The sequence below is a fragment of the Cyanistes caeruleus genome, chromosome 21, assembly GCF_971803275.1.
Source record: "Cyanistes caeruleus chromosome 21, bCyaCae1.hap1.1, whole genome shotgun sequence".
NCBI classification, from domain to species: domain Eukaryota; kingdom Metazoa; phylum Chordata; class Aves; order Passeriformes; family Paridae; genus Cyanistes; species Cyanistes caeruleus.
In genome coordinates, this window is record NC_141721.1 from 8,395,432 (window position 1) to 8,406,150 (window position 10,719).

Genomic DNA, 10,719 nt, shown 5'->3' on the forward strand with positions numbered 1-10,719 from the left:
TTTTGTGCTGACTGAATACAACACGGATAGTTGTACTTTCCAAGTAGCTGGCAACCCTTAATCAATGTTAATTGGCTCTAATTAGCATATGTTAATTAATGATATTTACTACAAATTAAAGGTATGAGTGCTCCCAGAGGGTTTCCTGTTCATCCAATTAGTGCCAATTAGTTGCAATTAACACGTGTAAATGAGATGCCATTGAACCCAAAACAAACAGCACAGAGGCTGCTGTACTCACTGCCAGTTGAACTTGAGCAGGGGAGGGGAGAGGGGCTGCAGAGGGCCCTTAAATACCTGCAAGGTCTCTAACATCTATTTAAGCTCTCTCATTAGGGCTCATTCTGTCTCTCACTCCGGGGCCAGAGAGTTGGAGGAAAGTTGAGCTGCAGAAAATTCCTTGGCAGAGTGAAGCTGTGGGTTTGTGGGGCTGGGACGAGGACATGGCAGTGGTTTGGGAAATGTCCTGGCTGTGTTTGCACCTTGCACTGGGGATGTGCAGCCCCAGAAGTGAGGCTGGAGGGACTCTGCAGATGTTCCAGAGGAGCAGGAGGAGCCCACAGCTCCCCCAGGAGCAGAAGCAGCTCCCCAAACTCCCCCTGTGGCTGCTTCCCCGACAGTCTCAGCTCCTTCACCCAAAGTGGCACTTTCAGGGCTGCTCTGCTGGGATTTTTGGCCTGGAGGGAAACACAACCACAAAAGTTTCCTGCCCTGGGCCTCGATTGCACAGGCAGCCTGGCAGGAGGCAGAACAAATTGTCATAATTGTGTTTAATTAAAAAGCGTAAATGGATTATCTTCAGGTAAGGATGATTTATTTAACTAATCAGTCTGATCACGGGGAATGTGCAGTCTGGAGATGGAAATCATTGGGGGGAAATGGGGAATTCCTTTTCTCATCAGTCCCCAAGTGTGGCAGGGTTTCAGCACCAAATCCATCCCAGAGAGAGGGGCCAAGCTGGGAACTGCATCCCCAGGGATGTTTCTGAGCATCCTCTCACACAGGGCTCTCACACTGGAGCTATTCTTTTCTTTTTATTTTGTGTTTTCAGACTAAAACAGCTGCCTGGGCCCCTTTCTGCATGTGGTATTGCAGCACATACCGGGTTTGCTGTGGGTTCTGTGCAGACACAGCCCCTGGACCTGCAGAGCCCAGGGGCTGGGGAGGGGAGCCCTGGCTGGGACAGAGCTGGCAGTGCCACTGGGGCTGTCCCTGCAGCGTGGGGGACACAGTTGGGACCCTGAGCCCAGGGCCAGGCACCATAAACACCAAACGAGCATAATTAATTGACCATCTGCTTGAAAAGCCAAGAATAAGGCGGCGCTGGGATGTGACTGCCACGTCAGGAGCCTCCAGAATATCCCTGGAAATTGAGAGCTTTGGAGTCTAACTCAGACACCCTGAGCTGCCCCTTGGATTTCTGTGAGTGCTCCTCGGATTTGGGAGGTGGAGATGCCCCATGGGAGGCTGCAGAGCCTGGAGCTGGGGGCTTGTCAGGGATTAAATCCCATGGGAAGGTGCCAAGCAGCCCCTGCTCATCCCCAGAAGGGTCTTTGCAGCCCCCAGTCCCCACCTAAGCACAGAACAACTCCCTTGTTGTGGGTGTGTGTTTGGGGAGTTTTTTGAAACCATCACATGAGCTGGGAAATAAGACACCTGTGGTGTTTTCTGTTATTCCTAAGAAAATTCTCCTTGTGTTTAATAGGTGATGTTTAATAAAAATGAAAATGAGCTTATCCTGAGCAGGCATGCACGCCAAAAGCTGGCATTTAAATTAGAAATTATGATTTAATAACTTGTCAAGAAACTCACCAATGTAACAGCGTGATAATTATTGAAAAGAGGCTTCATAAATACCGGAATGCCGTGATCCAGGGTGAGAACCGGACTGGGAAAAGCTGGGTGAGCTCTGCCTGGGACTGGGATTGGGCTGCAGCCCCTGGCCCTCACCAAGACAAAGCTCATGGTGAAGTCCTGACAACAAAAATGATGAAAAATTAAATTTCCAGATAGCCTTGGGAGGTCAGGATTGCTGCCTTGCACCCCTGGAGCCTCCTCTGCAGCCTGCACTGATTTGCTGGGGAAATTCTCTTTGGTGAGGCCTTATTGTTTGAATCATGGCCCATCTCCTAATTTAAGCAAAATGTTCACTTAAGGACTTCTTAATATATATTTTAAATTACAGTCCTGACTTCCTGTTGGTCGATTGTGGCTCTCAGTTGGAAGGCCATTATTTCTGCCATGATTTACAAAGCAGTCCAGGAGAAATCTGTGTCATAAATATTGAAGTGTTGTAATAGATAATTCCATGGATTTGGATGTGACAGAGCCCTCGGCACAAGGCTGGGCTGGCAGGGAGGAGGGAAAAACCCAGACAAAAGCAAGTGGCAGCCTCAGGGTTCTGCTTCAGCCCCACATCCCAGTGGTTCCCAATTCCTTGCTCAATCCTCTCCTTTTTTTCCTTACAATTCCCATCCTGGAGGAAGCTCTTGGGGATGAGTAGAGAGAGGGAAGGGAAAATAAGGAACTATGAAAGTGATGGGGAAAGATTGCTCTCCTGTTTCTGCTAAACCAATAGAATGTCAAGGAAAAACTTTCACACAGAATTTTCCAGCATTTTTCAGTGGCAAATACGTTTCCTTGGAGGAATTTCGGGTTATTCTGTGGCTAAATAGTGACTCTGTTTATTATTCTGTCTGCTGCTCCAGGACTTCAGGTTTTTTATTATTTTTTTAAGTGAAAACAACTTGAGAGAGAGAGAAAAAATCTCTTTGACACTAAAATCAAGTAGCTGCATTTGGGAGAAATTGGAACGGCCTGGGGGGGGAGGAAAAAACCCCAAACCACCTCTTAGTTGGTAATTTTGAATTGTAAAATGACTGATAGGAACTTCCATCATTAAAAAGTGCTGCTGTGGGGCAGAGGCTGCTGTGCCGGGCTTGTGGCACTTCCCAACCCCCGTGTCACCCCCTGCATCCCAGGAAGGGACCGCAGTTTGTCCCCAGCCCCGGGCGGCTGCCGCATCTCTCACCTCCCGTGCTGGGCGAGCTCGGGCCGAGGTGAAATTCAGGTCAGCCTTCAAAATTCAGATCAGCCTTCAAAATTCAGATCAGCCTTCAAAATTCAGATCAGCCTTCAAAATTCAGGGCGCTCGCCCAGCCCTGGGAGCATCCCTGGGGACCCCGCGGGCACCGGGCTCGTCCCGGGAATGTCCCCGGGTCCCTCGGAACAAACAGAGCCCCGGAGAGATGGATGGGCACCAACTGCGCCTTTGAAGGGTGACAATGGGATAAATCACCTTATCCCAAAGAGCTCTCGGGAACGCCTCCCGTGGTGCGGGGGCTGCCCTGGGGGCTGGGCCGGGCTCATGGGCACCTCTGGCCGGTGGCCACCGGTGTGTGACACCCCCAGCCCCTCCCTGGCTCCCCCGAGCCCCTCCTTGGCTCCCCCAGGTCAGTTTTCCCCGCAGCTCCGGAAATCTGGGATCGGGGTTGTAGCCCCATCCAAGGGGTTATCCCAGGATGGGATTCCCAGGATTTCTCCTCCTGGTTTTGTCCCTCTCTGCTGGGCTTCGTGGTCCTTCCCCAGCCCTAAAGTTCCTGCGGGCTCCGGGTTCCCGTTTTGCAGAGTCCCGGGCTGGAAGGGATCCCCGGGAATGATCGAATCCAGCTCCCAGGATTTGCCGCAGGATGCTGGGCTGGGGTGGATTTGCCCCTGTAAATTCAGAGCCCGAGGCTGGATTGGGCTGGGGATGGGCACAGCCCTTTGTTATCACCAAACCCCCAGCAAATGGGGCTGCCCTCCCTGCTGAGGGATTCCCAGCTTTTCCCTGGACAGGGTGGGGACAGGGGATGGAGAAGGACAGCAGCAGGAGAGGCACCTCCAGCATGGGGCACAGGTTTCACTGCGGCTCCAGCAGCAGCTCCCAGCCCCTGGAAACCCTGAACCCACAGAAAGTTCAGCGGTGCTGGAGGGATCAGACCTGGGCTGTAAAAATTGGATCTTTTTCCAATGGCTTGAAAAACAGGGATGTGGCCACTGATTCCTGCGGGTTTAGGGCCAGAGGGCTCCGAGCCTTGCACGGCCTTTCCAATAACAAAGGAGACAGCAAAGAAAAGGAAAGGAAGGGAGAAAAAAATGTGGAAAAAAAAAATGAGGAATGGTGAAATGAAGTTGTGCTCATTCAGCTCTCTCCGATGCCCAGATCTCTGTCATTAATATTAAGCAATGCCTGACAATACCACTCTGCATTTTCCAAAAGAATAACTATCAGCCTGGTAAACAAACCTGGGGCCGCACAAAATTCCGCAGGATGTCTCATCTATAGAGACTTTATGATAAATGTAACAAGGCAACAGCCAGGGGAAAAAAAAAATTATTAAAAAAAAAATTAAAATGTAGAGAATTGACATTTGGAATTGAGCTGGGATGTGCTGGGAACGCCGGAGTCTTATCGGCAAGGGGGGGCACCTGCAGCCCTTTCCTAAACCCCAACCATCCAGGCTCATTTATATGCAGTTATTCACGTGTGCAGTAAATTCCAATTATGTTTACAGATGTCTGCTTAACATTTATGGAAAAGGAACCTCAGCATGGCTGAAATATCCTTATAAGGGTTTGGACCAGGCTCTCTTTTTTTTTTTTTTTTTTTCTTTATTTTCTTTTTTTTTTTACCATCACCAATTTAATTATATTTTGCAGATTTATGAAAAAAAATAAATTCCAGCTGAGTTCTCTGATAGAAGGTTTAACATCTAATGCATATATTTGGTTGTATGGCCATTTCAGAGTTGTTTTAACTGTAATTTTCATGTTTTCATATTAAGTCAGGAGTTCTGTTGATTTTTTTTAAACACACAAAAAAAGCAGAAATGCATCAGGGCAATGAAAGATGAGCAGGTTTTCATGTGGTTTCCTGCTGCAGGTAATTTTTATTCTTTATCTTGGAATTTCTTCCCTGCCCAGGCACCCCTTCACCTGGGCAGACCCCACACTGAGCACTCACCTCCAAAGGTGCATTTCCCAGTTCCAGAGGTAATGTGGATTTCCTGATTCTCACAGGAATAAGAGAATGGGAATTTTCAGGTTCCAAATGATTTCTCCATTTCCTACCCTGGCTGTGGGCTCTGGGAGGAGCTGCCTGGCCCAGCCTCACCCCCTTTCCTGGCATGATCCTCACGGGGGGATCCCCAAGGAGAGGGATGTTAATTCTAGAATGATAAAACTACTCTTTTCAAACAGTTTTTCTCCTCTTTCTCCCTAAATTCTGAACGCTCATGGATTATTGCAGCTTGTGAGCAGCAGCCTGGTTCCACAGGTGTGTCCATGTGGGGACAGTGTGGGGACAGTGTGTGGCCAGGTGGGCACTGGCACAGCCCTGGCGTGCCCAGGACAGGGTTTTCCACAGAAACCTGCAGGGTCTGGGGGTTTCACTGGCCCTCAGCTCCAGCTGCTTTTCCTCTGGGCAGTTCCCTGCAGGGCAGGTTCCTTGTGAAGGGAAATGATTGATTCTGGGTGAGGGAAGAGCAGGGATTGTGCGCAGAGCCCGGAGCTGCTCCTGCTCACCTTGGGCACGGAGAGCTGGGAGAGCCACAAAGGGAAGGGAAACTCCTCCCTCTGTGAGCTCTGGAGCAGCTCCTGTGGTGCTGCAGGAGCAGAGATAACAGGGAATAACCTCTGCTGTGTGTCTGGCTCCCCTGGGGAGCTTGCCCTGCTCCTGGAGCCCATCGAGGACTCCCACAGGCCTGGGCTGGGATGAGGACCAAGGCCCATCACTGGGGTTTGGGGACCTTTGGGATGTCCCAGAAGGATGTCAGGCCACATCCAAGGACAGCAGGGCTCAGGGGCTGGGCTGCTGTTTGGGCAGGGCTGCGTGTCCCTGATCTCAGCACAGCAGGAGTTAATGAGGGAGTGCAGAGCAGGAAGATGATGCTGTGGGGAGAGAAACTTATTTGATCTGAGGGCGTTTGTGGAATAAATACACCAGATTCTAAAAACCAGATTTGTTTATTAGCACACCCTCAAGGAAATAAATTGTGCATCATTAGGAGCGGCGTCTCCTCACCAGCCACCGCTGCTGTTATTAATGCATTTATCTAATAACCATGTGGACTTCTCTCAGCCATTTATTCTGCAATCTTAGAGGCTTTACAAATATTGACTAATTACAGCTGTGTAGATTTTATTTCAACGACTGAAAGAGCCACGTTGGTAGGGGATTCTGCAGACTCAGTTTCTGAGCCTCAAGTTTCCCTTCTCATCCATAGGCAACATCACCAGCACAGACCTCCCAGCTCCTGCAGCTGCTTGTTCTCGGTGAAAATGGTGACATTTCACAGGCAGGAGGAAGGGACTCGCTGAATCTGTCCACCAGGCTTTAGGGAAATAAGGTTTACTTGTTGGGAAGGGAAAATCTCGGGTGCCTTCACAGTGATGCAGGTTTGGGGGTGGATGGCTCGGAGAGGAGAGGAGAGGAGCACCCCAGGGGCTGGGCTGGCACGGAGCTCCTGGGCCCCAGAACTCAGTGATGCACTGTGGAGAGCCACAAAATGCCAAGAATGGATTTTTTTAGAATAATATTTGTTTTTTAAAGTGTGTGTGACTCTCCTGTGTGGGGACTTGCCCGGGGGCACAGCATGGGACATCCACGGGGATGGAGCTCAAGCCCTGGAAAAATTAGCGGGAACGAGAGAAATTTCACATTCTAGACCAAAATGATTTGGTTTGTTCTCATCCTGAACACGGCATACTGATGCATCTCGGGGTAATGGGATTGTGGCTGTGCTGAGATGAGCTGTGTGTGCCTCAGCCACGCTTGGAGCATCACTCAGGGCTGAGGGGAAGGAAACAGCGGCTCTGAATGTGCGAGTGGAGGCACCCAGGAGTTTGCTGGGCTCCAGCTGCACTAACCCAGCTGCCCAGATTGTGTGTGGGAGAGGGAAGGGCAGGCTGGCCAGAGCCTCCATGGCCTCTCAGGTCCTTTAAAAGAGAAAATCATAGAAATAGGATATGATCCAATAGAGTAACAAATGACAGAACCTGCAGACAGAAGATCAGTCAGGACTGAGCTGACAGGTACAAACACAGCCAGGAGCTCTGGACTCACCTGGGAGGGGAGGCTGGTGCCGTGGTACCTGAGCCAGGTGATGCTGAACCCAGCTCTGCCCCTGCATCTGCATTTTTCTGCCACAGTCCTGTTTTGCTTGGATTTCAGTTATTTTTCCCAAACCTTCTGCATGACAGTGATGTCAGCACCAAAAACTGATATTCTGCTGATGACAAAAGCCCTTCTGTGTTGAGAATCCTCACCTGAGAAGGACGTGTGATGCTGCAGCCCTTTTTCCTTACGGGCGTGGGGCAGGGCAGTCCGTGTGAGCTCCTTCCTCAGCAGGGAGAGCTGCTCCTGGGGGGAAGGAAGGCGCTGCCCACTCTCAGAAAGAGCAGAAACGAGGAATTTGGCCAGGGACACGCAGCAGGGCAGTGAGGAGCAGAGGGAAAGGTCTGGGCTCCCGCTGCCGAGGAGCCGCAGGATCCGCGTGTCAGAGAGGGGAGATTGACTCTCACTCCCAGGGAAGTTCAGCCACTGTGAAATTACTGAATTACACAGGCCCACACAACTTAGAAAAACAATATAATCCTGGGGGTACTGAAATAATTAATTTCCTAATCAAGTACACCTTGCTTTTTTAAAATTTACAAATAGCACTGTGCTCTGATTCCCCATTTCAGCCACCCCAAGGACGGAATATTTTGGGCAGCGAAGCAGGGGAGAGCCCCCCAGTCACCCCGAGGGCTGCGGGGCGCTGGGAAGAAGCGGCCTCGGCGCTGCAGTGACCCCAGCGAGGGCCGGGCGATGCTTTTGGGAGAGGCTTTGCCGTGCTCCGGATCCTCGAGCTGGGAGGGAAGAGCCGGAGCCGCAGGGCTCCCGCAGAGGTTTTGTGCTGGGCTGTCTCCTGCTCTCGCTGCACCCTTGTTTGCTCTAAATCACTTCAAATGCGGAGGCTGTCAGACAAGACAATTAACATGGGGAAGGGGGAAAGTATTACCATCCATTATTTGCCATAACATGAATTTAAGCCAGGAAGTCAAATGATAAAATATGTGGTGAAAAGTGTTGGTGGTGGGAGTGCCTAAATGAGTAATAGCCCTGGGCTTCTGAGCCTTGAACTTAACGTGCTAAGTAAATCCCCGAGGTCAAAAAAGTATGAAAATTGTTGCAGCTTGGGGAGATATATTTTAACTTTGGAAAAGGTCCGTGTAGATCCGCTGTAGATCGGGGGCGGGAGGCAGGCGCTGAGCAGCCGCAGCTCCGGGAGTTGGAGCGATGGTCGGGGGATGGGTGCTTGTTTTGGGGAAAAAAACAAAACCAGAATGAAATAATGAAATGAAATCAGGCGAGGAGGTTGTGGGGAGGCGCCTTGGCCGGGCGGGATGAGCCGGGAGCGCTTTGTGGCTCCGGCAGCGGCTCGGGCCGGTCCCGCGGCTCCTGCGGGAGAAGCGATGGGAGCTGCGAGCTCCGGAGCCCGGCGGGACCCCGGGGCCAGCGGGGATCCCGGGCCGGTCCCGCGGCTCCTGCGGGAGAAGCGATGGGAGCTGCGAGCTCCGGAGCCCGGCGGGACCCCGGGGCCAGCGGGGATCCCGCTCCGCTCCGCCGCGCTCCAACTCTTCCCCTTTAAAACTCCTTCTGCCGCTCGTGCTGACCATGCGGCTGGATTTATGGAGAGAGATGTTTTAGCAGAATCCCCCCGAGTCCCCCATCAGCCCTAAATCCCCAGCCCGCGCTCCCCGGGAGCCCTCCTGACACAGAGCATGCCAAAACAGCTTCGTTTTGCCTATGCATTAGCAATCTATTTTACCTTTTTGACATCTCTCACACATAAAACCGTAAGAGAGAAATAAAATATCTGTCTCTGGGCGAAAATAAAGCTTTGCCTCCCTCCTGATCTATAGGATATAAAATAAAGCCATGGCTTTGATAGTGGCTTTTCCTTAGACCGGAGTTGCTTTTGCACACACGGAGACAATGAAGATGGATGAGCCGGGAGCGCTGCATCCTCCGGGGGTTCGCTTCACCCTCTTTTTTTATAGCCCCCCCCCCCTCGCCCCCTCTACCTCTCCACTTTTCTTTCTTTTCTCTTTTATTCGCCTTTTATCTGTCCTTTAAGGAGTGCGGGATCCCTCTCGGCTGTCCCACAGCCGCAATCCCCGCCGGGCTCTCCCCGGAGCCCCGCGCTACCCCCGGGCCCCGCTCCCGGCCGGGCTCGGGGACCCCCCCGGCCACCCCCGGCCCCTTCCCGGCCACTCTCCCGTCAGTCAAAGGCAGAGCCGCACACCTCGGATTTGTAATTATTTATTAACCATATTTCCCATAAACAATGCATGAGCTCGGAGTGTAAGCGACAACATTTAGCGACGTGGGAAGAAACCCGGGAGGGCTAATCACGGGGGAGGGGGGCAGGAAAATAAATAAGGAAAAGGAAAATAAACAGAAAAGAAATAAAAGAAAAGGAAAAGGCGAGCGGAGCCGGGTGGTGTTTACCCTCAGCATCGACCCGAGTGTGGCAGGATAAACTGGGACCTTCTAATACATAATTTAAAGATTTTTTTTTTTCTTTTTTTTTTTTTTTTTTTTCAAGCTCTTTTAAAACAAACCTGGGGATGGATCCTGTCCAGCCGTGGGGTTTATTTTGCGGGGATGTTCTACAGGCTTAATTACATCTTAACTTCAATATTTGGATAGTGCATTAACCGCATATATATTTAATCAGGCGGAGGCGCTCTTTCTGCGGGGGAAAGTGCTGGGGACGGGGGGAGAGAGAGGTGTGACCCCCACCTTCCCTGCGGGCTGTCCCTGCACAGCCTCCCCGGGAGAGACCCCCGGGCCGCGCTGCAAAGCGATGCGGAGGGGTCGGAGCTGGAGCTCGGGGCCTCCCCCGGCCCGCCGGGGAAACTCCGGGCACCGCTCCGAGCCCGGCATCATCCCCGAGCCCGGCATCATCCCCGAGCCCGGCATCATCCCCGAGCCCGGCATCATCCCCGAGCCCGGCATCATCCCCGAGCCCGGCATCATCCCCGAGCCCGAGCGCCGCCGTGGAGAAAGGTTAAAAAGGAGGGAAAAAGAAAAACAGATTAAAATGAATGAGAAAAGAAGGAAACTCGGTGCTGTCGGGGGGATGGATGTGGTGGTAAGCGTCTGCCAGTGCGTGGGAGGGAAGTTTTTGGGCGGCCGGGGATGCGGGGATGCTCCACAACCAACGGCGGTGGTCCCCGGCCAGGGGGCTCGGGGGTGGTGCAGCACCGGGACCCCGTAAAGGAGAGAGAAATCCAATTACTGAGAGCAGCGGTGGCCAAAGGGGATGATAAACAGGGTGATGTTAAACTAAAAAGACGGGAACGACACCCATAAAATGCAAATGTGAACCCGCCTGAAAGGGATTTGTTTTTTTCCTTCGGTATTAGATTTAAAATTAATTGGAGTTTGGGTTTGTTTGCCGTTTGGGGGTTTTTTACTCTTTATTTTCCCTCTCTCTTTATTTGGGTCTTTTTCACTATTTTAGTTACACTCTCTATTTTTAAAATTTTTCCCCCCCTCTTTTAATTTCCCTCCTTTTCTTTTTTTTTAGTTTTTAAATTTCCGTTTTTAAAACATCTGCTGATTTCCATCTTTTCTTTCTTTCTTTCTTTTTTTACTCTCTTAATGTCCCTCCTTTCCAGCCCTGG

At 51.3% G+C, this 10,719-nt stretch overlaps 1 long non-coding RNA gene across 1 annotated transcript; it reads left to right on the forward strand.

Moving 5' to 3' along the window:
* Positions 1-242: 242 nt before the first annotated feature.
* On the forward strand, positions 243-4,303 carry LOC147649643 (uncharacterized). The gene is made up of 2 exons (XR_015278362.1): positions 243-802; positions 1,307-4,303. It is a non-coding gene; the product is annotated as an uncharacterized LOC147649643 (long non-coding RNA).
* The last annotated feature ends 6,416 nt before the right edge of the window (positions 4,304-10,719 follow it).